Below are 27,917 nucleotides of genomic sequence, written 5' to 3'. Positions count from 1 at the left end.
CAATACTTTACCAACACAGGTCTGTCTAGTCAAAGCTATGGTTTTTCCATTGGTCATGTATGGATGTGAGAGTTGGACTATAAAGAAAGCTGAGCACCAAAGAATTGATGCTTTTGAACTGTGGTGTTGGAGAAGACTCTTGAGAGTGCCTTCGACAACAAGGAGATCCAACCAGTCCATCCCAAGGGAAATCAGACCTGAATATTCATTGGAAGGACTGATGCTGAAGCTGAAATTCCAATATTTTGGCCACCTGATACAAAGAACTGACTCATTGAAAAGACCCTGATGCTGGGAAGGATTGAAGGCCAGAGAAGGGGATGACAGAGGATGAGATGGTTGGATGGCATCCCTGACTCCATGGACATGAGTTTGAATAAACTCTAGGAGTTAATGATGGACAGGGAGACCTGGCATGCTGCAGTCCGTGGGGTCGCAAAGAGTCAGACACGACTGAGTGACTGAACTGAACTGATATGTTCTAAATTGATTGTGGTGGTGGTTGCACAACTCTATGAACATACTAAAAATAACTGAATTGTACACTTTAAAAGAGTGAATGGTTTGCTATAGGAATTATGCCTTATTAGCGCTGTTATAAAACGAAACAAAAATATCAAAAGGACTAGAGTGGTGAAGAATACATCAGAAAGGCATAAGATTTGAACAAGCAGCCTGGTTTACAAGTTGGCAGAGAGACAGTGGCCTGAACTAGAGGAACAGGAGTGGGAGGAGATAGAAGAAAAAGAAACAATACTTGGTTTACAGACGGTGGGGATACAAGAGGGTGTTTACACTATGCAGGGTTTCTAGCTTAGATATATGAGAAGCACTTCTTGAAACAGGAAAAGAAGGAAAGACATGTTTGAGTTAAGGGAAATTTACTGTATTTTTAAGTTTAACTATTTCTATAAACGTTGTATAAGCACTCGGAGAAGGTTTTGTTTCAAGAGGTTATAAGCTTTCCCAGTCAGGCATGTGTTTATTCAATTTTTAAATGCAATTTACTGCTAGTTATGTTTATAAATGAACTGGAGGTTAAAGGAATTAAGTCTGTTAAAATTGAATTAATCAATAGTTATCTTGAAAGTTATTTTTCTTACATTTTTATATAAAATGTACTGAATACATGAATAGACTAATGACATTTATAAATTAAATTTGGGGCTTAAGGAAAACCTGGTTTTACATTTTTTAACTTTAATAAAGTGACGATTAATGTTGAACACCACTAATTTTAAGTAGTCAGGTATGACTGACATGTAGCACTGGCGACTAGAAATGGAGAAGTTCCAGTCTGATGGCTTTTATTTCCTCTGTGAAATAAGAGAGGTCACCTGTTCAAAAGGTGGAAAGAAAGGATAAGAGGAAGGGGAACAGAAGTGCTAGGTCTAATGACCAGTTGAAATCAACGTGACGGGTAAGGGAGGAGGGGACAGGAGGACCACCTGGCATTGGCCCTGGCCTGGTCTGGGTGTGGAGACCATGAGCTCACAGAGGCATCCATCAGCTAAACGATGCTTTCTTCTTTACAATTACTTACTTAGTATGACTTTCTTCCAAACAATATTATATGAACTTGGTCACTCTAAGGTATAAACATGCTTCCAGACTTTTGATTTTCAACTGTACTTTAAACACAGAAATAACTAAAAGGAGGGACTTCCCTGGCAGTCCAGTGCTTAGGATTTCACACGTTGCACAGGTTCCTGGTTGGGGAACTATTAATAAGATCCCACCAACACAAGACATGGCCAAAAAATATAAAATTTCCTTTAAAAAAAAAAAGGAATAACTAAAAGGAAAATTTGTTTATTTTCTGTACGTGAAGAGAAGTACTTCTGGATTCTAATCCTGACCATGCAAAAGAATTCTTTCCAATAAAGAAGTCTAAAATGTATCTCTTCTAGAGGATAATAAAAATATCATTTACTGTTATGCTTTAATATTATTGTCATGCCTTTTCCCCTTTTACTCCTAAGTCAGGAATCTAATCCAGTGTTGTCCAACAGAACCTTCAGTAATAATATTCTGTATCTGTACTGTCCAATATAGCAGCTACTGGTTACGCGGCCTACTGAGCATTTGAAATGTGGCTTGTAAGAACTTAGAAATTAATTTTTTATTTTTATTAACTTAAATTTAGTAGTCAATGAGGCTAGTGGCTACAAATAGACTTTTCTATTAAAGAAAGGAAGAAATTTATGGACCAGCTTAGAGCCCAAGAGTCCTAAGCTTATAGAACAAAAGATAAAACAAGTATGTGAATCTACACATCCACTAACTTGTGAATACATGTAGCAACACTGATCCTTGATTTTGTTTCAGTTCACATAATACAAGAGTTCCAAACATGGGTGTGGACTAGGAAGACAAAGGAAATCCATCTGATACCCCAAGACTCAATGGAATACTTTAGAGAAGGAGTCATCATCGTTAGAATGAAAGTATTTATCAAGTCTTGTTTAAAGACTAGGTAAGGGTGGACTAATCTGGGCTGAAATTCATTTCTGTAAATTGTTGTTGTTCAGTCACTCAGTCATGTCTGAGTCTTTGTTACCGCATGCACTGCAGCACACCAGGCTTCCCCGTCCTTCACCATCTCCCGGAGCTTACGCAAACTCATGTCCATGGAGTCGGTGATGCCATCCAACCATCTCATCCTCTGTTGTCCCCTTCTCCTCCTGCCTTCAATCTTTCCCAGCATCAGGGTCTTTTCCAAGGAGTCAGCTCTTCATATCAGGTGAACAAAGTACTGGAGCTTCAGCTTCAGCATCTCCTTCCAATGAATATTCGAGAGTAATTTTCCTTAGGATTGACTGGTTTGATCTCCTTGTGGTCCAAGGGACTCTCAAGAGTCTTCTCCAACACCACAGTTCAAAAGCATCAATTCTTCAACACTCAGCCTTTTTATGGTCCAACTCTTACATATGTACACGACCAATGGAAAAACCACAGCTTTGACTAGACAGACCTTTGTCAACAAAATAATGTCTCTGCTTTTTAATATGTGTGTAGGTTTGTCATAGCTTTTATTCCAGGGAGCAAGCGTCTTCTAATTTCATGGCTGCAGTCACTGTCCACAGTGATTTTGGAGCCCAAGAAAATAAAAGTCTGTCAACGTTTCCATTGTTTCCCCATCTATTTGCCACGAAGTGATGGGACTGGATGCCATGATCTTAGTTTTCTGAATGTAAAGCATTATGAAAGTCATGTCCATTTGTTTACATATCATCCATGGTAGTTTGAGAGCTACAAGGGCAGAGCTTAGTAGTTGTGACAAACACCACCCTACCCACAAAGTCTAAAATATTCATTTTATAACCCTTTACAAAAGTGTCTACTGACCTGTGCTCTGGCTAAGGGCTTCAAAAGAGAAAAGGAAACTCCACAAGCTGCAATCACAAAGTGAAGAAAGAATTCCTGATATTTAAACTATCTAGGTTACAAGAAAAAACTAAACCTTAAAACTATTTTTAAAAATAGTTTTTAAAACCTTAAAACTCTGGACATTTTTTATTCATTTGTGGCAATGGTTTGGTAGAAGACTTTATTTACTTGGGAGAAAACTTCTGTTGGGTTTTACCCTTAGGAAAGAAACAATTACAAAGAAAAAAAACAAAAACACATTCAGAAGATTTATTTAAATACTGCACTTCAAAATAAAATAAAATACTGCACTTCTAGTCCCATCCCACAGTAATTCTCAGGAACCTCTAATCCATTAAATGACTGCCGGGGCACAAAATGAAAGCAAACTGCCTTACTCATAGTGAAAACCTTCAGACACTGAATTCTGAATTATTCTAAAGGGTAAAAACATTATTAGTATTTTTGAAGTATGCTAATATGATGAAGATTTTCTAAAATAAAATCTGAAACAACCACTACCAAAAGCTTCTATGTCCTGTAGTCCAGAGTTGGCACCACTGAGCACAGTGTGAGTGAGTGAGTGAGTGAGTGAGTGAAGTCACTCAATCGTGTCCAACTCTTTGAGACCCTGTGGACTGTAGCCCACCAGGCTCCTCCGTCTGTGGGGTTCTCCAGGCAAGAATACTGGAGTGGGTTGCCATTTCCTTCTCCAGGGGATCTTCCCAACCCAGGGATCGAACCCAGGTCTTCCGCATTGTAGGCAGACGCTTTATCCTCTGAGCCACCAGGGAAGCCCAGTATAGTCATCTGTAACAGAGAACATGCTGGCCTCAGAAGATTACTGTGAAGATTAAGTAAGGTTTTGTTACCAGGTACTGTACCTGACTCAGAATGGGTACTTAATCTTTTATAAACACAACTGACTGGAAGAGGTCATTTCCAAGGAATTATGGATGATGAGGTTTTTACTTTCTCAACAGTGCAAACATATTTTGAACACTATAGAAGCATTTGGTCAAACCTGGATCTAAGAGGAAATGTCACCTACTGATTGAAGTTCAGGACGAAGACCGCCTCAGTTTACTTACAGCCCTTCTCCTTACTTTTGAATTACCAAAAACTTTAAAACTTTTTAACTATAAAAATTTCTCTACTAATTGACATCTTAAAGATCTAAAAGTCAAATCTCTCTCTAAACAGGATGTCTAAGAAATAATGCATTCTTCAAAATGCTATAGCTACAACGTGAAAGCAAAGCATATCCAGATGGTATGCCTTTCATAACAAGTCTCATCCAAAGAATGCATTTAGTGGATTAAGTTGTCACTTTTCTACAACTCACTATTAACTGGAGGCAAAAGAAAGAATACAGTCACTATTTAAAACTACAACAACAGCATCATTTCCAGAATTTATAACACACCAAATAAAGTTCTCATTCACATTTTATATTATGAATCAAGTTTCTTATATCTTTAAATTTTTCCATGGAATGTTTACAACATGTAGACAAGTACTAGAGAATACAAGAGACACCATATACTCACTTTGTTGTTATTATTCAGTAGTTAAGTTGTGTCCAACTTTCTGTGACCCCCTGAATTGTAGCATGCCAAACTCCTCTGTTATCCATTATCTCCTGGAGTTTGCTCAAATTCACATCCATTGAGGTGATGATGCTATCTAACTATCTCATCCGCTACCATCCTATTCTTTTGCCTTCAATTTTTCCCAGCATGTACTAACTACCCAGATTTAACAAATGTTAACATTTTGCCATATATGCTTCAGATCTCTTTTCCCTTAAAGCACTTAATAGTACAGTTATGGTTAGATGCTCTGCACACACTTTAAAAAAAAAAAAATACTCCAAAAGGACCAGACACAGCCAACCTTCAGGGTTCCTGGATTTTTTTTGGAGGGGGGAGGGGTGTCGAACCATGTGGCTGGTGGGAGCCTGGTTCCCTGACCAGGGATTGTAACCAGGCCCTCAGCCATAAAAGTGCGGAGTCCTAACCACAGCCAGGGAATTTCCCTTGGATTTTTTTTTAATCCATTAATATAGCATTTTTATTACCTTGTTTAAAGTCTCCACCAATTCAATGTTTAGCCTGCAGCAAAAAATTACTATTTTACTATTGTTACACAAACCTGATGACACTAAATAATCTTTTTTTTTTTCCTTAAAAAAAAAAAAAAAAAGCCTATTAGAGGAGTTCCCTAATGGTCTAGTGGTTAGAACTCTGCACTTTCATTGTCTGGGCCCAAGTTCAAGGGATCAACAAGCCATGTGGTGTGCCCCACTTCACCAAAAAACTAAAATTAAACAATAAGCTATCCTCCGAAAGACTATAAAATGGATGTATTTGCTATCACCTATATTATTAGCATTCTGGTTCACAGTTTGGTTTTTAAATGATTGATAAGCACTGTCCAATACAGTAGACACAACCACACGTGGATACTGAGCACTTGCATTATGGTAATCCAAACTGAGACTATAAGTGTAAAATGCACACTGAATCTCAAATACTTAGTATGAAAAAAAAGAATGTAAAAAAAGCGTTAGTTTGACATTATTTACATGTTGAAATAATCTTTTGGACACAATAGGTTAATTTCACATCTTTTTTTAAAATGGTTACTAGAAAATGTTCTATTACATATGTAGCTCATAGTTAACACTCATTATAATGTCTATCACACAGTGCTGTCCTAGATACACCAAAGCAGCACCAGCGTAAGAACTACGATTTCAGAATAAGACAAGACTGTCCACTCTCACCACTTCTACTCAACACAGTATTGGAAATCCTAGGTACAGCAATCAGACAAGAAAAAGAAACAAGAAGTATCCACTTTGGAAGGGAAGGGGTAAAACTGTCATTATATGCAGATGACAAGATACTATATATAGAAAACCCTAAAGACTCCACACAAAAACTATTAAAATGGTAAACAAATTCAGTAAGGTAACAGGATACAAGATTAACATACAGAAATCAGTTGCATTTCTTTATACTAACAATGAACTATCAGAAAGGGAAAGTTAAAAAAACAACAACAAAAAAAAATCCCTTTTAAAGTTGCATCAGGAAAAAAATAATATATTTAGGAATAAACCTCACCAAGGAGGTGTAAGATTTACATGCTGGGAACTATAAAACACTAGTGGTAAAGAACCCACTTGCCAATGCAGGAGATGTAAGAGACAAAGGTTAGATCCCTGGGCAGGTACGATCCCCTGGAAGAGGAAATGGCAACCCACTTCAGTATTCTTGCCTGGAGAATCCCATGGACAGAGAAGCCTGGCAGGCTATGGTTCACAGGGTCACAAAGGGTCAAACATAACTGAAGCAACTTAGCATGCACACATACATATAAAACACTAATAAAGGAAATTGACTATGATTCAAAGAAATGGAAAGATATTCCATGCTCTGAAAGAATTAATACTGTTAAAACGGCCATATTACCCAAAGCAATCTACAGACAATGCAATCTCTATCAAATAAATCAGACATTTTCACAGAACTAGAACAAATAATCCTAAAGTTTACATGGAACCACAAAAGACCCAGAATTGTCAAAGCAATCCTGAAGAAAAGAACAAAGCTAGAAAACATAACCATCCCAGACCTCAGACAATACCACAAAGTTATAGTAATCAAAACAACATGGTATTGGCACAAAAACAGATGTATGGATCACTGGAACAGAACATAGAGCACAAAACAAACTCACATACCTACAGTCAATCAGTCTTCAACAAAGAAGGCAAGAATATACAAGGGAGAAAAGACAGCTTGTCAACAAGCAGTGCTGGGAAAACTGAAGAGCCACATGTAAATCAATGAAGTCAGAACACTCCCACACATTATACATAAAAATAAACTCAAAATGACTTAAAAACTTAAATAGAAGGCATGATACCATAAATCATAAGAGGAGAACACAGGCAAAACATTCTCTGACATAAATCACAGCAATGTTTTCCTTAGGTCAGTTTCCCAAGGCAATAGAAATAAAAGCAAAATGGGACCTAATCAAACCTATAAGTTTTTGTACAGCAAAGGAAACCATAAACAAAACAAGAAGACAACCTACAGGAATGGGAGAAAATATCTACAAACGATATAACCAATAAGGATACAAACAGCTCATACAACTCAATAACAAAAAACAAACAACCCAATCAGAAAGTGGGCAGAAGACCCAAACAAGAAGACATGTCCTCCAAAGAAGACATGCAGATGGCCAATAAGCACATGCAAAGATGCTCAACATCGCTATTAAGTAAGTAAGTAAAGTCGCTCAGTCGTGTCCAACTCTTTGTGACCCCATGGACAGCAGCCTGCACCAGGCTCCTCCATCCATGGGATTTTCTAGACAAGAGTACTGGAGTCAGTTGCTATTTCCTTCTCCAGGGAATCTTCCCAACCCATGGATCGAACCCAGGTCTCCTGCACGGTAGACAGACGCTTTACCATCTGAGCCTCCAGGGGAAGTCCAACATCACTATTCAGTTCAGTTCAGTCGCTCACTCGTGTCTGACTCTTTGCGACCCCATGAATCACAGCACGCCAGGCCTCCCTGTCCATCACCAACTCCCGGAGTTCACTCAGATTCACGTCCATCGAGTCAGTGATGCCATCCAGCCATCTCATCCTCTGTCGTCCCCTTCTCCTCCTGCCCCCAATCCCTCCCAGCATCAAAGTCTTTTCCAATGAGTCAACTCTTCGCATGAGGTGGCCAAAGTACTGGAGTTTCAGCTTTAGCATCATTCCTTCCAAAGAAATCCCAGGGCTGATCTCCTTCAGAATGGACTGGTTGGATCTCCTTGCAGTCCAAGGGACTCTCAAGAGTCTTCTCCAACACCACAGTTCAAAAGCATCAATTCTTCGGCGTTCAGCCTTCTTCACAGTCCAACTCTCACATCCATACATGACTACTGGAAAAACCACAATGAGGTATCACCTCACACCAGTCAGAATGACCATTACCAAAAAGTTTTCAAATAAATGCTGGTAAGAGTATAGAGAAAAGGGAACCTTCCTACACTGTGGGTGGGATATAAATTGATACAACCCCTATGGAGAACAATATAGAGGTTCCTTAAGAAAACTAAAAATAGAGTTACTGTATGATCCTGCAATCCCACTCTTGGACATCCAGAAAAATTCAAAAAGAGTCAGACTAAGCAACTAACACACACACACACACTGAACTTATGTTCAGTCTGACAGACACAGACAACACATTTATGATTATCAAAGGGGCACACGGGTGGGGGGTAAATTAGAAGTTTTGGATCAGTTGATACAAAATACTATACATAAAATAGATAAACAACAAGGTCATACTATATAGCATGGGAAACTGAATTCAATATCTTGTAATAAACTATAATGAATAGGGACAAGAATGTTTATGTATGTGTATATATATGGGCTCATGTATATATATGGGCTTCCCTTGTGACTCAGCTGGTAAAGAATCCACCTGCAATGCGGGAGACCTGGGTTCGATCCCTGGGTTGGGAAGATCCCCTGGAGAAGGGAAAGGCTGCCCATTCCAGTATTCTGGCCTGGAGAATTCCATGGACTGAGTGTGTGTGTGTATACCTGAATCACTCTGTTGTATACCAGAAAGTAACACAACATTGTAAGTCAACTATCAGTTCAGTTCAGTCGCTCAGTCATGTCTCACTCTTTGCAACTCCATGGACTGCAGCATGCTAGTCTTCCCTGTCTATCACCAACTCCAGGAGCTTGCTCAATCTCATGTCCATCAAGTCAGTGATGCCATTCAACCATCTCATCCTCCGCCATCCCCTTCTCCTCCTGCCTTCAATCTTTCCCAGCATCAGAGTCTTTTCCAATTAGTCAGTTCAACTATACTTCAATTAAAAAAAAAAACAAACTACAATTTCAGAATGAAGACTGAGAAAAACATGTGAAAGTCTAGATGGTCAAAATGGTAGACTTGTGGTTGTTATCTAGGTGACTTAGAGAGAAGAATACTATTTAGGGAAAAGTAGGACCCCCAGATTATTCTTCTACATCACCAGGACACCCCAAATAAAACTCTTTACTTCATTTCATTTTACTCATATGTATCTAGAATATTACTTTCTTTTCAGAAGTCAATTTTTTAGCAACTTAAATGGACTGAAAACAGACCTAATACAATTCATTCATCCACTTAGTAATTTTTATTAATTGTGACTGGGAATACATTGGTAATCCTGGTGGCTCAGATGGCAAAGAATCCACCTGTAATGTGGGGGACCTGGGTTCAATCCCCTAGTTGGTAAGATCCCTGGAGAAGGGAATGGCTACCCAGTATTCCTGTCTGGAGAATCCTCACGGACAGAGAAGTCTGGTGGGCCACAGTTCATGGGATCACAAAGAGTCGGAAACGACTGAGGGACTAAGCATAGCACAGCAGATACAGCAGCTACCACTGTGACTTACTTTCTGGTGTCTTGCGGGGGCGGGGGGGGGGTGCTGAGATATGTAAACAATGAACAAGTTAACAAATAAGTTTAAAAATTCACTTCAGAAAAGTGTTCTGAAGAAGTTATATGAAACAAGTCAGTAGTCATTCTTTCCAGTCCAATCCTATCTTTAGAATCAGCTTTTAGGAGTGCTTGGAAGCTGTAGACACTAGGATTTATTTTAGTGGGTGATAAATTAGTTATTTCAATGTGTTCATACTGCAAGCTCATTTTCTGCGTAAATATTTTCAATCAAAGCATTCTGCAAAACACGTGTAGTATTCCCAAGGACATCACACAAGAAAATGCAAGGCAATTTATGTCATTGTCACGATTTTCATGATACTTAAACACCCAATTTGACTTTTAATGCTTCATTAAGGGGGGTAAAAATCAGTGATTATTTACCCTTTTCCAATGAAGAAAGGCAAATAAGAATATCTTGCTGTAAACATAGCAAAATAACTTCCTAACTGTTAAGCACCCAGCATTTTTCAATATAAATCTTCTGGTCCAGGAAATGGCACAAAGACCCAAGCTGACAAAGCCAACTTCCTCTCATGCAAAAGAAAAAGAAAATCAACTCCCCAAATCCTGAGAGTTCATACTCACAGAACATGTTTATCTATGTGGCCATTTAACTGCACAACTGAGCTGGCCTTCATAAATGATGTGTCAGTCAGGTCAATGGTTAAAAACACCCCTTCACTACTACCAACTCTCAGTGCACCCACATTCCAGAATACTATGCAGCCATTATAAGTCATATTAACTTCAAAACACAGTATACATTTGGGTGAGGAAAATAGCAGATGTTAGAAATGTCCAACAATAATTGAATTCCATCAATAAATTATAGCAAATTCATATAACAGAACACTGCACAGTTACTAAAAATAATCCTGAAAGTAAATTTACCGACATTGGATGACATGAAAACATTCATAATTTACTCAATAAGCAGTAACTGCAAAACATATCTAGTGTGATACCATTTTTTAAGAAAAAATTTGAAGAGCATATCACAAATAGTTAACATTAATTAAAAATGGTATATATGTGGGATATCAATGATATTCAACCAAAGGAGATAAAGAGCAAAGGGAATTAGAGAAATGTCACAGAATGCTAGCAGAACAATCTCTGGGTGGTCTCCCCCCCTATTTGCAGGAGTCTCTGACATCTGTTCAGTCTTCCTTCTCACCTGGGTCCACCATAATCTAGGTGGTGCAACAAGAGGATGCCTGTCTAACAGCCAGGCGCCTCATCCCTGTTGTTGCTGTTGAGTCACTAAGCCATGTCCAGCTCTTTTGCAACTCCATGGACTATAGCTTGCCAGGCTCCTCTGTCCAAGGGATTTCCCAGGCAAGAACAGTAGAGTGGGCTACCATTTCCTTCTCCAGGGATCTTCCTGACCCAGGGATTAAACCCATGTCTCCTGATTTCTAGGTAACCTCAACTCCAGTGATCTCCCCCTTCACTCCATAAAGCCATCCACTTATACAGTCACAACTTGCTCTGTTGTCGGAAATCAACTAGTTCAAGGCATTCTATTCAGACCTCGGCCTTCAGCAATCCTGAATAATCAGATACATTTGTTCAAAAGAATCTTTCCCTCCTCTGGTCCTGTTTTCTTTCTGTCAGAATGGTTCAGAGTTCACCCCTACTTACTCTCGTTTATACTCCCTGTATAAACTAGGAATTTCATATCTCCCCCTTTGTTTTGGTAACCAATTTAAAAACTATACCCAACTTATTCAACTTCAGTAAATTAAAAAATGAATCAAAACAGATTACTATCCTATTATACAGAGGAGAATCAAACTACCTTATCTTCTCCAGGCTGTTGCTGCTAAGTCGCTTCAGTCATGTCTGACTCTGTGCGACCCCATAGATGGCAGCCCACCAGGCTCCCCCATCCCTGGGATTCTCCAGGCAAGAACACTGGAGTGGGTTGCCATTTCCTTCTCCAATGCATGAAAGTGAAAAGTGAAAGTGAAGTTGCTCAGTCGTGTCCGACTCTTAGAGACCCTATGGACTGCAGCCCACCAGGCTCCTCCATCCATGAGATTTTCCAGGCAAGAGTACTGGAGTGGGTTGCCATTGCCTTCTCCTCCAACTATATGATATTCTGCAAAAAGCACTGAAAAAGATGTTCTGGAAACAGTTGCCAGGGATGGGGGAGGGAGGGATGGCTAGGTGGAACCAGGGAACTTTCAGGATAGTGAAACTACTCTGAATGATACTCTAAGGTGGATGCAAACCTTAGGGCAGATACAAACCCATAAAATATGCAACAGAGTAAACTCAAACTTCAGCTATGAACTTTAGTTAACAATAATGTATCTGTATCGGTTTATCACTGTAACAAATGGGCCATCACTGTAACAAATGTAACATTAAGGCAAGATGTGAATAATTCAGAACGGGGGGGGGACGGTGGTGAAAGGATACATAGGAGCTCTGTGCTGTGAACCTAAACCTGCTCTAAGAAATAAAGCCTATTTTTTTTTAAAGCATTTTAGTTCTGTTCTTTGTGTTGCAAAGAACAGAGACTCACTCAGCATCTCAAGTAACAGGAGATTTGTGTGCAGATGTTCCCATAGGATGTTCCCATTCCAGCAAAGCTGAACCATGCAAATTCAGGAAAAGAAGGGACTAGAAGCAGGGCCGCAGGAAGGTCAGGACCCCCAACTCTCTCCACGGATCAGCATCACTGGCCTGCTAGTCTCATCTTTCCCACCAGCTGACCTCCTCACCCCTCTACACTTTAGCTTTTCTTCACTTCAAAGCATCCACTTTCTCATAAAACTGCTCAAGTATTGGCACGCATTTTAACTCATGTACGGTCGGTCCATCCCTCATCTCCTGCTTTTTCCTCAAAATTATTTCATTAATCCAGCAGAACGAGATTCAATCATGTAAACAATCTAATCCTCACACCTTCTCTTATAATATTCATCTATTCTCTCAATTCTTTTTAAATCTTTCCTACATCTGTATTTCCCAGCACTTTATATCAAATATATAGGGTAAGTATTCAATAAACACCAAAATGCTTGAATGCTTTGTATACATTAATTAATCTAATTTTCACAGCACTCCTACAAGGTAATACTATTATTATCCCTACTTTATAGACAGGGAAACTGAGCCCCAGAGAAGTTAAATAATTCCCTCATTAATATAATATACTATCAGCAGAGCTGAGATTTTAACTCAGGCATCTGGCTTTCAGTCTGCTCTTGACCATCATGTCACACTGCTTCTTAAACCAAAGCTAACATTTTGATTCCTTAGCTGAGAAATCTGTCTATTGAAAACATGGTTAATAATTTCAACATATGATTTAAGTAGACATCAATTGGTACATACTTTTCATACCAACTGTAATAATCCCAAAGGCCTTACAGATATATCTGCTTATCATTCATAGCACAACAATACATTCTTTCTAGATTGATAAACCATTTCGTATACACAATTTCCTAATCTGAGTTCACTTTAAATGGTTCAGTGACTTTCTAAATTTTTTCACTCACCTGAAGTTATTAGGTACTTTCTTCCCCCACGACTGTCTCATTCTATTTTGAGTATGTAATGCACAATTTGTCAAATTTTAAAAATAAGTTTTCCTCTTTCCAATTCCTCTAAAACCATCAATATTTGACCTTGCCCTTAAGTATGTTCTCTTTTACTGAATGTTAAAATAACATCAAAGTAAAAAATTAGAACTATTTGTTCGGAGTGAAGCCAGTAAGCACTTAAACCTTCGAAGGAATTCTAAGCAGAGCAAGAAAGCCATCAATATTTTATCTGCCAACATTTACACGGCAACCTACTTGAAACAGTAAGTTGTATGGCTGTTTCCATTTCTGGAAGGTATTGGCTTATCTAAGAAATCCAGATTTCCTCTTTGCCCTCCTAGGGGGGGAAAAAAAATACTGTCAAGTGTCACTGAGTATGTTTCTTGTGTTTTATATCATGAAAATGTAATAAAAGAACTAACTAAAGGGAAAGAAAAAAGAGAGAAGGACTGAACTTAGTTTCAATTTTTAGAACTTCTTAAAGAAAAATATCAATAAAATGGGAAAACAAAACAGAAGAGAATATTTTATTTTCTAAATGAAAGAAAAATACAGTTTTTTGGGATTCCCTGTCAGTCCAGTAGTTAGGAGATAGCACTTTCACTGCCATGGCCTGGGCTCAATCCTGGCTGGGGAACTAAGACCCTGCAAGTCACCCAATACAGCCACAAAGAAAAAGAAAAATACAGTTTCAGATGGGTCACTGTAAAACAAAACCTGTCAAAATATTAAGGAAAGGTGTAGGACATAGTAGAAAAAGCTACAAATACCCAGACCTCAATTTGAACCCCAAATCTGATATCACTACTAGCAGTGATGAAACAAAGTGAAAAAGTGCAAGTGAAGTCGCTCAGTCGTGTCCAGCTCTGCTACCCCATGGACTGGAGCTCACCAGGCTTCTCCATCGATAGGATTTTCCAAGGAAGAGTACTGGAGTGGGTTGCCATTCTCCAAATCTCCATTTCCTCCCCTGGAAATCAATAATAATACCTCTCTGGAAGAATGGGGTATTCAGTTCAGTTCAGTTCAGTTCAGTTCAGTCACTCAATCGTGTCCGACTCTTTGCAACCCCATGAATTGCAGCACGCCAGGCCTCCCTGTCCATCACCAACTCCCAGAGTTCACTCAGACTCGCGTCCATCGAGTCAGTGATGCCATCCAGCCATATTAGATGTAATTAGAAAATACAGCAGCTAAAGCAATCCCCCTATTGCTAGAGCAATTTCACCATACTAAGCTAAGAGCAAAGAACTGGCTCAACTCAAGTTATCAGTCATTATATAAAACTTGTCTAATGTATATACTATTAGACAACGTATCAAAATAACTCCTGATCACCTGCACAGACCGTTGTCTTAAAGTCCCTCTGCTTGATTCAACTACAGGAAGCTGGTGCTTGATGTGTAGTCTGAACAAGTCATCTACTTTTTTTTCCAGCTGAGACTTGGTTATACCTTTTTGAACAGAATATTGCTTTGTTAGGCACACTTCAAGTGAAAGTTCAAACTGGGGCATCTCAGAGCAGACTGGATCACACTGAATGCCAAGCATCCACATCATCCAGTTTTATTAAAGATGCTGCCAAGTCCCTAGAGAATTACTAGAAATGAAAGAAGGACAGTGCAAGGCATGAGAAATTACTAGTCACCTTTATAACCTAAAATTTAACCTTAACAGTCAAATCTATAATAAACTCACTGAAAAATTTCTCAACTATGCCAAAAATCATGACTTACTAATACATTTTAGCTGATTAGTGGGAAGAAAAAGCAATTAACCAAGTTCCTTAATTATCAAAAAGTGATACTTAAAACACTTCCTTTTAGAGATCCCTATTCATTTTAATTTTTGATAGCACTTATGTGTAAGGGGGCAAACAAATCAGAGAAAATAGTGTAGAAGACTTCCGTTTTTTACAGAGAATTTAAAAGAAAGTTTGTTCTAATGTTTAGAAACACAGCTACTGAATAGTTTCACTTGTAATATCAAAACTCACACTCTATCCTAAGGAAACAACTGTAAATATGAGCAGACACATCTTCTTGCTACAAACAAACTCCATGACAGCAGAGATTTTCTTCCTATTTCTATTTATTCATTACTATATCCTCAGTGCCTAGAACAGTGAAACAGCGACTAGATATTTATTGAATTTTTTTAAAGATCCATACAGTGTTATTTAGAGTAATAAAAAACTGGTAACACTTATGAAATAGTATACATTCATTATAATGATGAAGACTATATGACTGCACAGAAGTGCTTTTACTTTTTTAAATGACTTTTTTTCTGAACCACACTGCATGGCTTGCAGGGTCTTAGTCCCCCAACCAGGGGATGAACCCCAGGCCATGACAGTGAAAGCACCAAGTCCTAATTACCACCCCGCCAGGGAATTTCCAAAATAACATCCTATTAACTCAGACATTAAGAAAACTGGGTTCCAGTATCAACTCGATCATTACTCTAACTTGTGCTCTGGGGTAAATGATGGTCTATCTGGGCTCCAGTACTTCTGTGAACTGCTTCTCCTACTTCTTGGCCCTCACTGGTCCATCCTCAAGCAAAGATTACAGGAAGAACAAGCCTGAGCTACCTTAGGAAGCAGAGACTGACCACACGGCAGAGAAAGAGGTAAGCAACCTGCACCAAATCAACGCGATCTGCCCTATCCACCCAGACTGAGAGTTTCTTGGCGATCAGCTCTTCAAGCCACACTGATTCAGAACCATCCATTTTAACTCTAGGGCCCAAAGGCAGACTTGAATCACTCTACAATAAACAGAGCCAGCAATTTAGGTCATCTGATCCTAGAGAACAATGCCACCCACGGTGCACAAAAAATCAAGCCCAACTGTCAAAGGAACCAGAAAACACAATACAGGTGGAAAGGGAGCAATTTCACCTGCTGGAAATGGAAAACATAGGTCTCCGTGCCAGCCAACAACTCTTAGACAAAAGAATGGGCTGCTCACCAATCTGCTGAAGGAAAAGCAGCTGTTCTCAAGTCCTTGGAATAAAAACCACTACAACCATACTCTACTCACCAGAGACAAACCCAAAAGGACACTATTTTACTATTTTACAGACTCCTTCTGATGAAAATCTCAAAGGCTTTGCAAAAGCATCGCTTGCCCTTCAGCACCTACTTCCATCCCACTTGCCTCACCCCACAGCCACACTATGTCAGCAGCCACTGCAGAACCCCCAGGGGAAGCACAGGGCGGTGCTCAGGAGCACAGACTCTGAAGCCAGACTGCCGGGGTGGAAAACTTGGCTCTGCCCCTTCCTAGCTGGGTGACTTTGGGCAAGTTACCTGAAACTTTCTGTGCCTCCACTTGGGGACAATAAAAACATACAGGATTATAAAAAAGGTTAAATTCGTGTAGAACAGTATAGTGTAAAATTAAAATTTTCTAATGTAAATAAATGATTTGTGCCAAGGTCTATTCCTTATAAGGAAAACTAAAGACACTTAGGAATTTTCGTAGTTAATAATTACCAAACCACAAAAATTCTTAATACAAAAGAAAAATCTCCAGGGAGGAAGTACACTGGTGCCCTATAGTTTTACTGGCAAGCTACAGGCCAGGAATTTCTAACCTGCAAGTTCATGGGAGGATTCATGCAGCTCCTAAGTGTCCCCTGAAATTACAAAATTGAGACATTAAGATACTTCTATATTCTTATACCTCCTGTCTTAAAAAAAAAAAAAAAAATGTGTCTCTTCACTAAATTTCTACTACCTGCAACTATTTAATTCTCCTTTCATTCTCTCTTGGACCCACTCCAGTAAGGCCCTTGACTCCACTGAAATGAACCTGGTAAAGATCATCTCTGACCTCCACCATGCTAAAACCAGTGATCAATTCTCTGTCCTAATCTGACCTGGTTTAGCAGAATTTTTCCCCAGTACATCTCCCTCTCTTAACTTGATATACTTTTCCACTCAGCTTCCAGGATGCCATCTACTATCAGTTACAGTTTTTCCTGGTTTTCCATTTTTGCTGATCTCTTCGCAGCAATTTTTGTTACTGATTCTTCTCACCAGAGTCTTCTCATTTTGGTTCCTGACAACACCATCTTTCCTAGCTGCTCAGTTTCAAAACCTTGCTATCATTCTTGACTCCCCTCTTTCACCCCAAACCTACGTCAAAATCCATCAGAAAATACTGCTGCTCTACCTTCAAAATACAGGAAGAAGCCAAACACTTCTCACCCTCTCATTGCTAGTATCCTGGCCTGAGTCACCATCATTTCTCACATGGATTATTATTACAATAGTCTCCTACCTATCTCCTTATTTCTACCCTTTTGCCCCAGTCTATTGCTAATACAGCGGAGTGATCTTTTAAAAATACAAATCATATGTCGCGTCTCTGCTCAAAACCTTCCAACTCCTTCCCATTTCAATTTAAGCCAAGATCCTTAACAGGACTCCTGGGGCACCAGAGATCTACTTGCCCCTACCCCCTTACCAGTACAAATTACACTTTAGCTTCAGAGTCGATACAGATGAATTGTCGTCCAGTCACTCAGTTGTGTCTGACCTTTATGACCCCATGGACTGCAGCACACCAGGCTTCCCTGTCCATCACCAACTCCCGGAGCTTGCTCAAATTCATGTCCATTGAGTCAGTGATGCCATCCAACAATCACATCCTGTCGTCAACCTCTCCTCCTGCCTTCAATCTTTCCCAACATCAGAGTCTTTTCTAATGAGTCAGTTCTTCGCATCAAGTGGACAAAAAATTGGAGTTTCAGCTTCAGCATCAGTCCTTCCAATGAATATTCAAGGTTGATTTCCTTCTGGATTGACTGGTTGGATCTCCTTGCAACTCAAGGGACTCTCAAGAGTCTTCTCCAACACCACAGTTCAAAAAAATCAATTCTTTGATGTTCACCCTTTTTTATAGTCCAATTCTCACATCCATACAGATGAATGGTAGTCCCCAAAAATTTAAGTGAAAGTCCTAAACCCCCAGTTCCTGTGAATTCAACCTGATTTGGAAAAATAGTCTTTGTAGATGTAATCAAGTTAAGAATGTCAAGATGAGGTCATCCCAGATTTAGGGATGACAGAGGGAGAAGAGAAGAAACAGAGAAGTGAGGATACAGTCAGGGACTGGAGTGGGGAGTCTATACGCCAAGAGCTGCAGGCAGCGACCAGCAGCCAGGAGAGAAGCATGGGATGAACAGGACCTCAGAGCCCACAGAGGGGACCAGCCCTGCCAACAGCTTGGTCTCAGACTTCCAGCCCCGAAACCATGAGAGAATCCATTTCGGCTCTTCTCAGTCGCCCAGCCCGCGGCACTTTGTTACAGCAGCGGGGAGGCTAACACAGCACCCTTCCTGTCTGGCCCTGCTCCAGTTTCCCTGTCTTCCTGGCTCCCACCTCTGTGCTGGCCTTTCCCTTCTGCCTGGAATGCTGGAACCCCAGAACTCCAAATGGCTAACCTGAGCGCCACCTTTAACCTTGTACTCAAATATCTCCCTCTCTATGAGGCCTATCCTGACCCTATTTATCAATAAATCGCAACAATCACCACCCTTCCCTTCTGAACTCTGCTTTTTCCACAGCACTTAACACATTCTAATATACTGCACAATGTTCTTATTTATCATTTTTCTGGCTAGATGGCTCCAGTAGAATATAAGCTTCACAGGGGCGAGGTTTGCCAGTTCGGGGGAGGAGGGCGGGCGGGAGCTAGGGAAGGCTGGGAGTTTTTCTCTTTTGTTCACTGATGTCTCCTAAACATCTATAAATATGTCAGGCAGATAGCAGCCATTTGATAGACATGCTGAATAAATCTGTTGAATGAATGATGTCTTTTTCTGGAGAGTCCAGTTTTCCTCATAACAAAATGACCTAACACCCCAAAGGAAGAGTTTTAAGTCTTTGTTTTAAACCTTTAAGTGGGTAAGGAAAAGAGGATTCTAAAATTCTTACTGAATTTTAGACCCGAACCCTTAAAAGAATAAACAAAAACCAATAAATACTCAATACTTACTATCTTGCAAACAGCAGATATCACAAGTTTAAATTTCCACTTCAAAAGACAAATTTTGTTTTTAAAAAAAAGAGAGAGAGATGCAATCCACTTCAATTTAGTGGCCTGTGAAATAATTTCACCCACTTTTCACAGAACCTTCTATACTAAAGGATGTCCCTGGCCTAAGCTGCTTCTCTCTATGGCTGAAATAATAAAGAAGAGTGTGAAGCACTCACATAAGTCAATGCAGTTTCGCAAACCTCAAGTACACTGTCAAATACTTTTTTCTCTATCTGGCTACAACCCTATGTAGAACACAGGAGTAGAACCAAAGCAAACCTTAACTGTCTAGCATTAATATGCTGCAAACAAATATTTACCCAAAATACATCACTGTTTACAAGGCCTTGAGAAACTGTTGTAGAATAGATGTCATTTACATCTACAGCTTAGTATGAACCATAAAGCATAACGATGGGGAGCAGTCGAACATGGCAAAACTTGTTAATGGATCTGATAACAGCAAAAAGGCACCCACTGCATTCCTTATTATTATTGCTGCAGCATATTTCACAGTTAATACTAAACAGCTCTCCTTGAACACAATCATACTAAGCACTAGAATTCAGCATATAATTCATCCAAGTATATACTCTTGAGACATACTTTTTATATCACATAAATGACTATTACAGCAGGAAATCTGAACATCTGACATTATGGAATTTGTCTTGTTCCATCAGCAAATGGATTAATAATACAATCAAGTCCCAGGTCTTATCTTTCCTGATTCCTTTCCCCACTTCACCAGTTTAGTTAATTTCTACAAGACCTACCAAATACTCTGAAGAAAAGGGCATTCTGAATACTATTAAGTCATATTCAACAAGAGGATTACCTTAAACTGTTTTTTAACTAGTGGTAAAATTTTCATCTCTCCAGACACAGTGCTTCTCCAAAGTCCAAACCCGGCCACTGGCATGGCCTACACCAGCCCGCCCTATCCAAGCCCCAACCCTGCCTCCTGGTTTCCTGCAACAGCCTCCTCCCCAGCCCCCTCCTTCCACTCTGAATGGCAACAGTCTTCTATGCAACAGCTTTTCAGGATCTCTTTAAAAGACAAATCAGATCCTGCTACACCCCTGACCAAAATCTTCATTGGCATCCCTTACACTTAAGAGTAAAAAAAAAAAAACCCGAGGTCTTACCGTGGTCAAGGGTGACCTGTAAGACCCGCCCCTGACTGGTCTACTGATCCTTAACCACACAGCAGGCTCCCATCTCAGGACTTGGGCATTTGGCATGCCTTCTGACTGAAATCCTCTGTCCCCAAATCTCTGCATGGTTTTTATCCTGTTCAAGGCCCAGAGAAGCTGTCCCTGAAAACTCTACTTTACAGATTCCGCCATCCATTCCATCACTGTCTCTCCTCTAAGCAGCATAGTTGCTTCACTTTATAATTTGTTTAATTTGAATGACAGAGGTATATTTTCCTCATTCAAAATGAGATCTGGATCAAAAATGTGATTTTTATATGCCACTCCCTAAGAAGTTGGACACAGTATATAAATATTTTAAATACCAGCCTTTTTAAAAATAATTTTGTGCTTTGTGTATGGTTTTTCCTTATCATTTTTTATTTAAAAGCATTGAAAAGTAGTACAGTATGTACAAGAAAGTTTATGGTAGTAGTACTAGATATAGTAGGAAAAAGAATGGAATAATGAAAATAATGGAAATAACCTAAAGGCCCAGTACCACATACCAATACCACATCTGCTGGTTGTTTAGTCACCAAGTCGTGTCTGACTCTTTTGCAACCCCCATGGACTGTAGCCCACCAGGCTCCTCTGTCCATGGAATTTTCCACGTGAGAATACTGGAGCAGGTTGCCATTTCCTTCTCCAGGAGACCTACCCAACCCAGGGGTTGAAATCCCATTTCCTGCATTGGTAGGTGGATTCTTTACCACTGAACCACCTGGGAAGCCCCACCAATACCACATATCGATACCACAGCATGGCCCAAAAAAAAACAAAAACAAATTATATACATATATATATATATAGAAATAAATACATTACAAAAATAATATAACCATAATAAATAATCAGTATACAGAAATGGAGAAGTGTTTAGGAGATATCAAGGTTTTCTTTTTCTTTAATTAATGACAACAGCAAGTAAGCCCAACCTTAACACTGCTCAAGTATTTACTAATGAGCATGCACCCTGTGCCTGACCTGCCTGGGCAGACCAAGACTGGGCTGGAGCTCTGAGCTCTGGGTGGCAGGCTGAGCAGGCACTTATAATGTGGTGATATGTCCCAGGTAAGACAGCTGACAAGGGAGAGCGAAGCTGAAGACAGCCCTGACTGAGGAAAGGCTGTCAGATAAAATGCTCCCTAAACTGAGACTTGAAGAAGAAAACAAGAGGGAGCCAAAAAAGGGGGGAGGGGGAGGAGGAAAGAAGAGGATGAAGCAGAGTGGGTGACTGGTGTGAGAGGCAAGAGAAGAGATGAAACAAAATCATATATAATCTATGATTTCTGATTTTTTTTTTTAAGAAAAAATAGATTTGGGGTAAGAAATTTTTATAAGATATGATACTAAATAAAAGCCAAGCGTGACTCTTCACCAACTGCTTGGCCTTCTAAAAGCTGGTTTGGCCTGCAGCTATTTCTTTCCTCCAATCCATTCCACCATCTGACCAAACTACAAGCAAGGACAGGAAGCAGCTTTAACAGCACATGAGCACATATATGTCCTTCCCAGGACTGCCCAGTGCACTCCAATGGCCACATTACAAATCTGGGGCCCAAAACACTAAGATAGTCCTCCACAGTCTCTGGAGGCCTTGCGACTTTATTGCCTCACCTCCCATTCCCATCAGGCGTCGGCAGGAATTCTATGCCTATACCATTCGGTCCTCCTAAATCAAGCCACTCCATCTATCCACAGACTCTCTACTCTGACTAGGCTCTCTTTACTTAACCCTGTACAATCATCCTCATTCCTGCCTCAGGCTGACCTGCTAGGGCTTCCCTAACCTGCTCTCCCAGTTCCTAGGCAAACAGCACCCATTCTTCAAGGCTCCCCTCTTAAGCTTCTCAATAGATCCTTAGTTAACTTCTTTAACCCACAATAATCTCTAGTTAGCCCGAATCTGAACTGTATCTGTTATGCTATACAATAAGCAGTTTCACTTTTGAACTAGAGAACTCTAAATGTTACATTTTTGCAAGGCTTGCCTTCTAAACTGTGAGACCAAAGTTTATATTCCATTTCCTTCAGTATTAATCTTGGAAACACACATCTAATATCTGTTGGCTGGCTGAGAGATCCTGGATGGAAGGTTAAGCCAGGCAGAATTCAGTGCCAGCTGCTTCTCTCTGGAACTTCAGGTTTAAGCACCACGATTAGGATTGAATTTACATGCCCCTTTAGCACAGGAAGCAGATTTACTTCTTTATTTATTCACTCATTCACTCATTCATTCATTTCTAATGCAGGCAAACATTACCACTGTGCAAGTCTCCCCAGCACCTTCCACATTATCTAGCAAATAAATAATAATACAAATAAACAATAAATCTATTTGGTGAATGAATGGATTTAATGCCAGTATAAGAGAAATATGGAAGTCATAGGTATGACTAACACTTGGAGTTTAATTAATAAAGCCCTAAGGTGATCCCTGTGTCATTCTTTTTAACACTAATACATTTATTTTTAAACAATGCTTCAAATCCTCCATACAGAGATAATGTAATTTTTCTAAAAACTAAGTAAGTCATTTTCTAGGAAGAAAAAAAGGTCAGGATTTACTTCATATTTAGGGAGGAAGGAGAGAATAAATTGAAAAACAAAGTATTGTGTCCCCCACCACTCAAAGAGGAAAACATGTAAAACAGTAACAGCACCTAAGTTACTCGTAGCATGTAATCATAAAAAAGTATGCAAGTTCCCAAGGCAGAGAAGTCCAAGGGAAATGCTAAGTCCTTCTGCTACAGGACTCCTCTTTCTTTATTTGAAAAGTTTCCCCCCTCCCAAAGAAGGGGCTCATGAAAAATGAACAAAATTATTGCCATATCAGCTCAGAGTAAACAAAACACATAGAAAAGTATTTGCGATTCAGTATAATACAGGGTTAGGATGCCCAACCTCTTCCAAGAGATGTACATTCTACTCCCCAGAAAGCATCAGTGCCAAGGAAAGCCCCACCCACTTACACCAGGTCACACATTCACAAATGCAGCTGCCAGAAGGGGGGCTGAAGGACCAACTTGTCAAGAGACAGGCAAAGATATCCTGTGTTTTAAAAACTAAGCGCTACATAAATGTCCTGGGTGTATGTACACTTCTCACTCTGAGCTGTCAGAACCTGATGTTTCCACTTCTTCTACAGTTCTTTTCAGACTGTATTACACTGATTTTGCTCCATATCTGTTTCTTCCTTTTGGTCATGAACTCTACTGAGAGGAGGGACACATCTTACTCATCTTTGAGCTCCCAGGGCCTAGTACGGCAAGAAGCACTAGGATAACTTACTGTCGACAAGCCCAACGTGCCACTCAGATGCTCCCTTTACCAAAAGTAAACCACCCAGAGGAAAGGAGACTGAGCTGAGAGCAACCTCCTAAAAGCTATGGCCTTAAGTTACAGATATTTTCTATGATAATCATTGTTTCACTTATTTATCACCTTATCTATCATTTCGGAAAAACAAGACTGTACTTTCCTTTTTGTCATTTCTATAGGTACTTGGAGAGTATGATTCTTGTGAAATATCTTGTTTTCAAATTAAACACATCCATAGGAATCATAGAAGATAAGGGAACATACCGTATTTAAGAAAAAAGACATTAGTTTGAAAACATGATTTTCTAATAATCAAGTAAAACAGAAAGTATAAAGGGAAAAAACTTTGTCTGAAACCATCTACACAAGTAAAGTACATCATTCCTTAGGCTTCACTGGTGGCTCAGACGGTAAAGAACCTGCCTGAAATGCAGGAAACCTAGGTTCAATCCCTAGGTCAGGAAGATCCCCTGGAGGAGAGCATGGCAACCCATGCCAGTATTCGTACCTGGAGACTCCCATGGACAGAGGAACCTGGTGGGTTACAGTCCATGGGGTCGCAGAGAGTCAGATACAACTGAGTACATCATCACTATGATATAAACTTTGAACAATTCTCTCCCAGAATTTAATAAAAAGAAGCTTCACAGAAGTGAAGCTTCACAGAAAAAGATATACCAGAAAGGTGCCTTCTTCACTTAATGGAGTCTAAGTTATATCTTTTTGTAATCCATTAAGTTTATAATAGAAAAAGTATCAAATTTTAGAACTTTTTCTGCACATCTAAAAACAAACATCAGATCAGTAATCCACAGAAATCAGTAAAAAGCAGGTAATCACAATAGGTTTACCTCATCTCTGAAATATACTCTTACTTATGCTTTTGGCTAATTTCATAGCCATCTGTTATCCTTATGGACCCTTTCTCTTATAGCATCCACTAAGACAAAGAAATTCAAAGACTGACTGCTAATTCAATGTAATTAAAAACAACAGGTCTCCTGTCCAGATTACATCAAATGGCCACAGTTCTTTTTTCAGTAACACCACAAACTGGAGGCTAAAGTCCTCACAAAGCATCTCTGTAAGTGGTCCTGCAGTGACTGGGCCACAGTGCACACTCAGTTACTGCTAGACAATCACCCCCTAAAGGAAGACACATGACTGTCACTGCATTTAAAGTAAAACCAAACCTCAACAACACAGCCATACCTACTCACTGGAGTTTTCTAAACAAAACAGGTGTCACAGATAAGCTCAAAATAGGTCTACCTCCTCCATTCTTGAAGCTTTAGCAACATTCAATTCTCTAACACTTCCCCCAGAGGCTGGATTCTTTTCAGTGGTGTCTTACAGCTGAATTCTTCTTCTCAAGGAGTGATAAAAACATGATTCCTTCCTACAGAATTTTATTTTTAAGCAGAGAAATTACCTCAAATATCCAAACAAAAGGAGAAAACAAACTATCTGATCACATCATGGGAAAAGTAAGCACTTAACCAGACAACTCTCCCGACTCAGGGCCTTTTTTTTTTTTTTTTTTTTAAGAAGGAGGGAAAAAAGACTCTATTAACCTTTTTAATTACAAATTAATCTTTGACTCCCAGAAAGTAAAAAATCTTCAAAGGTTCCTTCCTGAGCGATTAGACTGGAATAAGCAACTTGAGAAAGAAAAACAGCCTCTTAAATCACTTCAGGGAATACATGCTAACACCAGATCTCTCTAGACCTAGTTCACGGTGCTGCAACTGAGGTGGCAGGAAAAACACTCCTTTCCCTAACTTAAACAATAACCTACTGATGCCATCCTCATTGTATTTTTTCCACCAAAACATATATTTACATTGGAAGTGACAAATAGATTCAAGGGATTAGATATGATAGAGTGTCTGAAGAACTATGGACGGAGGTTCATGACATTGTACAGGAGGCAGTTATCAAAACTATCACCAAGAAAAACAAATGCAAAGAGGTAACATGGTTGTCAGAGGAGGCCTTACAAATAGCTGAGAAGAGAAGACAAGCTGAAGGCAAAGGAGAAAAGGAAAGATACACCCATCTGAACGCAGAGTTACAAAGAGTAGCAAGGAGGGATAAGAAAGACTTTCTCAGTGATCAATGCAAAGAAATAGAGGAAGACAATAGAATAGGAAAGACTAGAGAGCTCTTCCACTCCAGTACTCTTGCCTGGAAAATCCCATGGATGGAGGAGCCTGGTAGGCTGCAGTCCATGGGGTCGTAAAGAGTCAGACAAGACTGAGGCAACTTAGCGGCAGCAGCAAAGAGCTCTTCAAGAAAATTAGAGATACCAAGGGAACATTTCATGCAACGATGGGCACAATAAAGGACAGAAATGGTATGGACCTAATAGAAGCAGAAGATATTAAGAAGAGGCGGCAAGAATACACAGAAGAACTGTACAAAAAAGATCTTCACAACCCAGATAACCACGATGGTGGAATGCAAAGTCAAGTGGGCCTTAGGAAGCATCACTATGAACAAAGCTAGTAGAGGTGATGGAATTCCAGTTGTGCTATATCAAATCCTAAAAGATGACACTGTGAAAGTGCTGCACTCAATATGCCAGCAAATTTGGAAAGCTCAGCAGTGGCCACAGGGCTGGAAAAGGTCAGCTTTTCATTCCAATCTCAAAGAAAGGCAATGCCAAAGAATGTTCAAACTACCGCACAACTGCACTCATCTCACATGCTATCAAATAATGCTCAAAATTCTCCAAGCCAGGGTTCAACAGTATGTGAACCAAGAACTTCCAGATGTTCAAGCTGGATTTAGAAAAGCCAGAGGAACCAGAGATCAAATTGCCAGCATCTGCTGGATCATAGAAAAAGCAAGAGTTCCAGAAAAACATCTACTTCTGCTTTATTGACTACGCCAAAGTCTTTGACTGTGTGGATCATAGTAAAATGTGGAAAATTCTTCAAGAGATGGGACTATCAGACCTCCTTAACTGCCTCCTCAGAAATCTGTATGCAGGTCAAGAAGCAACAGTTAGAACTGGACATGGAAAAACGGACTGGTTCCAAATTGAGAAAGGAGTATGTCAAGGCTATATATTGTCACCTTATTTAACTTATCATCATGCAAAATGCCAGGCTGGATGAAGCACAAGCTAGAATCAAGATTACCTGGAGAAATATCAAGAACCTCAGATATGCAGATGAAACCACCCTTATGGCAGAAAATAAAGAGGAACTAAAGAGCCTCTTGATGAAAGCAAAAGAGGCAACATTCAAAAAATGAAGATCATGGCATCCGGTCCTATCACTTCATGGCAAACAGACAGGGTAAAAATGGAAACAGTGACAGACTTTATTTTCTTGGGCTTCAAAATCACTGCAGATGGTGACTGCAGCCATGAAATTAAAAGACACTTGCTCCTTGGAAGAAAACTATGATAAACCTAGATAGCATATTAAAAAGCAGAGACATTACTTTGCTGACAAAGGTCCACCTAGTCAAGACTATGGTTTTTCCAGTGGTCATGTACAGATATGGGAGTTGGACCATAAAGAATGTTGAGCACTGAAGAATTGACGCTTTTGAACTGTGGTGTTGGAGAAGACTCTTGAGAGTCCCTTGGCCTGCAAGGAGATCCAACCAGTCAGTCCTAAAGGAAATCAGTCCTGAGTACTCATTGGAAGGACTGATGTTGAAGCTCCAACACTTTGGCCACCTGATGTGAAGCACTGACTCACTGGAAAAGACCCTGATGCTGGGAAAGATTGAAGGCAGGAGGAGAAGAGGACGACAGAGGATGAGATGGTTGGATGGCATCACTGAGTCAATGGACATGAGTTTGAGCAAGCTCCAGGAGATGGTGAAGGACAGGGAAGCCTGGTGTGGGGTCGCAGAGTCAGACATGACT

General features: G+C 39.8%; 1 protein-coding gene across 2 annotated transcripts in view; it reads right to left on the bottom strand.

Moving 5' to 3' along the window:
• Positions 1–27,917, bottom strand: part of RERE (arginine-glutamic acid dipeptide repeats) — a 418,492-nt gene that overhangs the window by 371,991 nt on the left and 18,584 nt on the right. The window contains exon 1 of one of the 2 annotated variants that reach the window (XM_060396516.1): positions 1–27,917. This exon is cut by the window's left edge and continues 60,884 nt beyond it; it is cut by the window's right edge and continues 18,011 nt beyond it. The exons of the other annotated variant lie outside the window; for it this stretch is intronic. The gene's annotated coding sequence lies outside the window, so the exon portion shown is untranslated. 2 annotated transcript variants of the gene reach the window in all.

This window comes from Ovis aries, chromosome 12 (assembly GCF_016772045.2).
Source record: "Ovis aries strain OAR_USU_Benz2616 breed Rambouillet chromosome 12, ARS-UI_Ramb_v3.0, whole genome shotgun sequence".
NCBI classification, from domain to species: Eukaryota; Metazoa; Chordata; class Mammalia; order Artiodactyla; family Bovidae; genus Ovis; species Ovis aries.
Note: the sequence above shows the minus strand (reverse complement) of the source record. Positions and strands in the feature narration are given on the sequence as shown.